Below are 7693 nucleotides of genomic sequence, written 5' to 3' on the forward strand. Positions count from 1 at the left end.
GTGAAAACATTGCCCCCATGTTCTGGAGGTCAGGGTGCATCCTGTGTGAAGACATGGTCCCCTTGTGCTGGGGGATCAGGGTGAATCTTGTGTGAAAACATTGCCATGTTCTGGAGGTCAGGGTGCATCCTGTATGAAGACATGGTTCCCTTGTGTTGGGGGATCAGGGTGAATCTTGTGTGAAAACATTGCCCCCATGTTCTGGAGGTCAGTGTGCATCCTGTGTGAAGATATGGTCCCCTTGTGTTGGGGGATCAGGGTGAATCTTGTGTGAAAACATTGCCATGTTCTGGAGGTCAGGGTGCATCCTGTGTGAAGACATGGTTCCCTTGTGTTGGGGGATCAGGGTGAATCTTGTGTGAAAACATTGCCCCCGTGTTCTGGAGGTCAGAGTGCATCCTGTGTGAAGACATGGTCCCCTTGTGCTGGGGGATCAGGGTGAATCTTGTGTGAAAACATTGCCCCCATGTTCTGGAGGTCAGGGTGCATCCTGTGTGAAGACATAGTCCCCTTGTGTTGTGGGATCAGGGTGAATCTTGTGTGAAAACATTGCCCCCGAGTTCTGGAGGTCAGGGTGCATCCTGTGTGAAGACATGGTCCCCTTGTGCTGGGGGATCAGGGTGAATCTTGTGTGAAAACATTGCCCCCATGTTCTGGAGGTCAGGGTGCATCCTGTGTGAAGACATGGTCCCCTTGTGCTGGGGGATCAGGGTGAATCTTGTGTGAAAACATTGCTATGTTCTGGAGGTCAGGGTGCATCCTGTGTGAAGACATGGTCCCCTTGTGCTGGGGATCAGGGTGAATCTTGTGTGAAAACATTGCCCATGTGTTCATGGTGAATCGTGTGGTCTATAATAGAAGCCCCTTTTGTTGTGTTCTTTTGTTAGGTCAGGATACACTGAGAGAAGCTCAGCACGACTCCATACTAGGAGAAGAAAAGAGCAGACAAGTGTCAGCAATCACTTCCCAGCACACAATACTAGAACAAGGTGGCCGGGGGATTATCAGCCATTACAGCCCCACTGCTATTTGTTTCCATAATCGTGTCACTTGCACCCTCCTCCTCCTCCTTCCCTCACACACAAGGGTTAAGAGGAAGTGGAGCTGACTGGGGAAGATGGGGGGAGAGCCGCTGATACACATGCGCCGTACTCTTCTTCTCCTCGCCGGGAGACCGGGATGTGTGTCAGGGGAAAAGCTTTAGAAATACCGTACACCGTATTAAACAAACTGCCGGGTCGGAAACATGGCGCCCTTAACATGTTAATTGGGGGCAGTGTTGGCAACCATGGCGCTCTGAGGTCGCCGTGCTCGGCCCGCTGGCCCTCCAGGCTAATGGCGTATGTTTTTATTCAGCGGCCGCCATGGCGCCTGCTCGCTTTGCCTACGTGCCGCTGTGGGGAGGGAGGGACTGTAAACAGGAAGGAGGCCCCAATACAGGCAGGGAGCTGATAGGGAACATGGAGTGTGGATGTCCCCATAATATATTACATTGTATAGGTCTGATCAGTGCTACATTCTCTTCTAGTACAAGGGAAGCCTGTTCCAATGCACAGCTCTACACGGTATAATAAATGACATATTTGTTACAACTCTTTTTTAATCTATTGTTGTGTAATACAAAGAGATTGCTGATCTGTAACCTCCTTGGGGATGGTTCGTACACTCCAGTGCTGCAACAAAAATCAATATTTCTATATGCACTATACATAAACACAATGTATTTACTATTCCAAATGTACACATGTTCATTATAGAGCAGTATGGGATCATACACCTAATTAATCCATATATTACCCTTCAATAATGCAATTTATCATAATAAAAAACACTACAAATACTTTTACACATACCAAGACACTTGTCGACCGCGCAACGCAGATTTACTACGGCAGGGCGGCTCGGCTGCACATAATCGCATAGCTCTATGTGATTATGTGCATGCGACCGCAGCCGCGCTCCCGCTGTGATTAGACACAGCAAAAGCCAGACCGCAGAAGGAGTGGGCTTGGTCGCCTCTGGCCTCCTGTAATCTTTGGGGAAAATGACAGGCACAGTGAGATTGTGTTTGAAACACCGATCTCTGTGTGCCTTTCACAGAGCCCCCCCCCCCCCTTCCCCAGTTAACAAGCAAAGTTTGGCTGCCACCTTAACCCCTTCCCTGCTAGTGTCATTTGTACAGTAACAGTGCACATTATTTAGCACTGATTACTGTATTAACCACTTGCCGACCGCCGCACGCCGATCTACGTCGGCGGTCAGCCCCTCACAGGCAAAGTGACGTAGGGCTATGTCACTAGCTTGTGAGGGTCTAGGGAGCGAGCGTGCGCCGCCGGAGGCACGCTCCCGCGTGGTCACGGACCCCCCTGCGCGTGTGACCGGCTGACCCGATGTCCGCCGGCCACTCTGCGATCGGCGGGGGAGAGGGAGAAAGTCAGGCAGCTTGTGTAAACAAGCTGCCTGTCATTCTCCCCTCTGTATGAGAGCTGATCATATGGATCTACTATGTAGATCCGTTGATCACTCTGCATACAGCTGAAGCCACAGCCAATCACAGTAAGAATCACGCCCCTAGGGACACACACAGCCCCTCCCTCTCAAATAAAGTTAACCCCTTCACTACCAGTGTATTTTTACAGTAACAGTGCATATATATAGCACTGATTACTGTAGAAATGTCACTGGTAACCCCAAAAGTGTCAAAAATGTCAGTCAAGGGTCCGATCTGTCCGCCGCAATGTCGCAGTACCGCAAAAAAAATCGCAGATCGCCGCCATTACGCGTTAAAAAAAAAAACAACAAAAATGACAAAAATCTTTCCCTTAGTCAGTAAACGCAATAACTTTTGCGCAAACCAATCAAAATACGCTTTTTGCGATTTTTTTTACCAAACATAGGTAGCATAAAACAAATTGGCCGAAAATGTTAAAAAATTTTGATTTTTACATTTTTTTTTCGGGGAATTTCATATAAAAAAAAGGAAAAATATTGCTATTTTTGCAAAATTGGCGCTCTTTTTTTGTTTATAGCGCGTGATCAAAAAATCGCACAGGTGATGAAATACCGCCAAAAGAAAGCTCTGTTTGTGGGAAAAAAAGGACGCCAAATTCGTTTAGGTACAGCGTCGCACGACCGCGCAATTGTCCGTTAAAGTCACGCAGTGCCGAATCGCAAAATACCCCCTGGTCGTTTAGCAGCCAAATCCTCCGGGGCTTAAGTGGTTAAGCGGAGTTCCGGCACAAAATCGATCTTTTTTTTTTGTGCCCGTCCGCTTGTTCACCTTCACCTGAAACAGAATTGGATAGTTAGTTTTTTTTTTTGTACTCACCTTGTAATTGTAGATCGAATATACTCACCTATTCTTCACTTCCTCCCTCTGTGCCGCGGCTCCGCCGTCACTTCCGGGCTTGCAATGATTCCTGGGAGCTGAACGTCATCGCTCCCAGGAATCAATGCGACGGCACCGGCCCCGCTCGTCACTTCCGGGGCGACGCCGCATTTCCTGCTAAACAGCTTCTGGGCATGCCCAGAAGCTGTGGAGGAATGCGGCGCCGCACCGGAAGTGACGAGAGGGGCCGGTGCAGGCGCATTCTGGGAGAAGAGGACGCGGAAGAAGACGCGGAAGAGGATCGCGCCGGCTTCAGCTGCCCACAAGAGAGATGGAAACGCTGTGGAAGAAATTTTATAAGTAAGTATTTCTTCTTGCAGGTAAGTGCGAACCGGGACAGATCAGAGGCTAGCCATTGTGGAATGTACTAGCCCTGACTGTCCCGGGGGTATGTTTATTGAAAAATGGTTTCTGTGCCCGGAACTCCGCTTTAATGTCATTGGTCCCAAAAAAGTGTCACTTAGTGACAGATTTATCCGCCGCAATGTCGCAATCCTGCTAAAAATCGCTGATCGCAGCCATTACTAATCAAAAACAAAAAAATAAACAGTCCAAAACTCTATCCCGTAGTTTGTAAACGCTATAACGCTATAACTTCTGCGCAAACCAATTAAAATACGCTGTTTGGAATTTTTTTTTACCAAAAAGATGTAGCAGAATACAAATTGGCCTAAACTAATTTAAAAAAATTGGATTTTTTTTTAAAAAAAAAATATTGGGAATGCTTTATAGCAGAAAGTAAAAAATATTGTGTTTTTTTTTTTTTTTTTTCAAAATTGTCTCTCTTTTTTTGTTTATAGTGCAAAATCTAAAAACCGCAGAGGTGATCAAATGCCACCAAAAGAAAGCTCTATTTGTGGGAAAAACGATTTAAACCAGAAACCGTCCCCCTTTCGTTTGCAGAAAGGGACGGATGCAACCCAATAAGGACCCCAACAAGAGATAGAGGGTGGGAAGCTTCTTCCACTGCTGACAGCTGTTGTGCAGAATTATATTTAAATAGCTGCTAGTAGCTCCTGCCATGGCAGTTATGACTATGTAACCTCTCTTGAACCAATTACATTTAAGCATTTTAAAACTGCCTGTTGCTATGGGCTTAAACTATGATTTATAACTGTCACACTCCCATTGGTGGGTGAGGCAAATTATTTGCTCCCCCACTTTTTATTCTAAATATACACCGATCAGCCATTACATTATGACCACTGACAGGTAACGTGAACAACACTGATTATCCTATTACAATGACACCTGAAAGTGGGTGGTATATATTAGGCAACAAGTGAACATGTGCTCCCTGAAGCTGATATGTTAAAAGCAGAAAAAAATGGCCAAGTGTAAGGATTTGAGGGACTTTACATAGTTACATACATAGGTTGAAAAAATACACAAGCCCACCTAGTTCAACCAATAAAAGGGAAAAAAAATTATCATACAATCTTATACCCACCGTTGATCCAGAGGAAGGCATAAAAAAAAAAAAAAAGCCCAGCAAAGCATGATTCAATTTGCTACAGCAGGGGAAAAAATTCCTTCCCGATCCCCCAAGAGGCAATCCGATATTCCCTGGATCAATGTTATCTATAAATATTTGCACCCAGTTATAGTATGTGCATTAAGGCTACGTTCACATGTGGGCGTAGCGGATCACGGGCAGAATCACAGCGATTCTGCCTGCGATCCGGAATCATTGCAAATCGCGGGACGCCTGTGTGATGCCCATGATTTGCAATGGCACCCCAAACGCTGTGCGATGTTGCCGCGATTTCCGCCTGCCGAATCGCGGTAACATCGCGCAAACAGAATTGCGGGACGCATGACGCACAAAAGAAGCTCCTGTCCCTTTTTGGGTGTCATGCGTCCCGTGATTCTGTTTGCGCGATGTTACCGCAATTCAGCAGGCGGCAACATCGCACAGCGTTTGGGGTGCCATTGCAAATCACAGGCTTCGCACAGGCGTCATTTGCAATGATTCCGGATCCTGGGCAGAATCGCGGTGATTCTGCCCGTGATCTGCTACGCCCACATGTGAACGTAGCCTTAGGAAAGAATCCAGGCCTTTTAAAAACAATCTACTGAGCTGGCTATAATCAGCTCTTGAGGGAGTCAGTTCCTCATTTTCAGAGCTCTTACTGTGAAGAAATCTTTCTGTATTTGGAGCTTAAAGCTGGGTTCACACTGAATTTGGATACAGCTCACAGTAGGGGTCTGGTGCGTCCCTGTTCTCTGTTTCAGTGACAAATCAGGCCTGAATTCGGACCTGAAACTGAGCCAAAGACACACGGGACCCCTGTGCAATTTGCTCCGCAGCCACCCCTGGTATGTGTGAACCGGCTCCATTGAGAGCCAATCACATTCTCCAGTCATGCGAATAGGATGCGTGGAAACTTGCATCCAATTTGCATAATTGTGAACCCAGCCTAAATCTCTTTTCCTCTAGATGTAAAGAGTGCCCCTTGTCTTCTGTGTTGACCTTAAAGTGAATAACTCAACACCAAGTTCACTATATGGACCAATTTATACATGTTAACCAGGGCCAAATTGTAACAGTTAGAGGACTGGGTCACTGCAACTCAAAAACTTCAGCTCTTGTGGGGTGTGCCCGGTCTGCAGTGGTCAGGACCTACCAAAGAGCATTATAAGAAGGTGGCTTGGTCTGATGAATTTGAGACTGGTTTGAGGAACACAACAACAAGTTTGAGGTGTTGACTTAGCCTCCACATTCCCCAGCTCTCAATCTAATTGAGCATCTGTGAGATGTGCTAAAAAATAAAACCCAATCAATGGAGGCCCCACCTTGCAACTTATAGGACTTAAAGCGGTTGTATACTCCTGAAAAAAAGAAAAAAATAACAAACCCTGCAGGACAAAGGCATAATGAGCTAGTATGCATTGCATAAATTGAGCAGTATAAGAAGCTTCTGCAACTCAGTTTAGACCCCTTTCATATGAACTTTCCATTCAGGTCCACCTGTCAGATTTTCATGCGGACCTGATCGGACGCTCCATACAGCTTTATAGACAGGGATATATACAGACTTGCGTTTGTTTACACCTGCCTACCTTCGCATCCATCCAGGTCTGGAAAAAAATAAATAAAAAGGACTGAATCCTTGTTTTTCCAGACCTAAAAGTGACAGATCAGAGGTAGCTTGATGTACACAGACAGCGGAGTCCATTTACATCCAGCTGCCCATAGAGCTAACAAACAACAAACAAAATAAGGTGAATGAACCACCTTTCTCCTGCGCTCAGACAACAAGGCTCCCCGACTGCTCTTCCCACTGGACTTTACAAATGGCGTCTCGGATGGCTACGGTCTTGCTGCCCTAAAGGACTTGGGCAGTCCAACAGAACTGCAAATAAAAAACACAAAAAAGGGAGCACCGACCTAGCGCATTATCCTCAATATTGGCTTTATTGTTAAAACATAAAAATGGCTACTCACAAACACAGGTGAAAATCAGTCATATCGAACTCAAGAACTTGAGTATCAGGAGTAGCCCATACAATTGTCCATTGTCCTATTTGGATGACGGCTGACGCGTTTCAAGGCATACGCCTCTTCCTCAGAGCCACTCATAGAGCTATCACTGGTCTGCTGGACACAAACTGAACAGGCACGGATGTAAACAAACTATCACCCGTCCTGTTCTGCTCCTATTCAACAGGGAATCTCTTTACGGATCCCCTGCTGATCGGAGTGGACCATGCTCTATGTAACAGAGCCCTACAGGAAAGTGTACTCTTACAAAAAATAATGAAGATAAAGCCCTCAGATTCATACTAATTGGCCAGTGACAAAATAGTCTCATAGGCTAACCTGTATTTATCTATTTTTTATTTGCAGTATTACACTGTATTGAATACAAAATGAAAACAGAGTAGGCAAAACACTTAAAGGATGAGTTCACCTTTCTAGATGTAGCACCCTACAGGTAGGTGCTAGGTAAAGTATAGTGGGCCTTGGCTGCTTAAAAGCAGGGCCATGATTTCAGCTGGACTGTCATGTCTCCCAGGTGAGGTTACTGAGAGGGGAGTCTCCCCACTGGCTCTGTGAGAGGATTCTCATAGGGCAGTGGAGGAAACCCAATCAGTGGCTCAGTCAGGCTTGTATCTACCCCAGAAGGCAGATTCTGCTGCAGAGGATTCTGGCAGTGGGTATAAGTTTGAAGGGATCGCATGACGCAGCGACTTTGGTGGGAAGCAGAGTCCTAGGAGGGAGAGTACGGCTGTCTCTCCTCCTGTCAGAGGAAGCGGGTGTCCCGGGTGGCGGCCTGGGAATGCAGAGAGAGTGAAGCTGAG

This window comes from Pelophylax lessonae, assembly GCF_965119305.1.
Source record: "Pelophylax lessonae genome assembly, chromosome: 7".
NCBI lineage: Eukaryota > Metazoa > Chordata > Amphibia > Anura > Ranidae > Pelophylax > Pelophylax lessonae.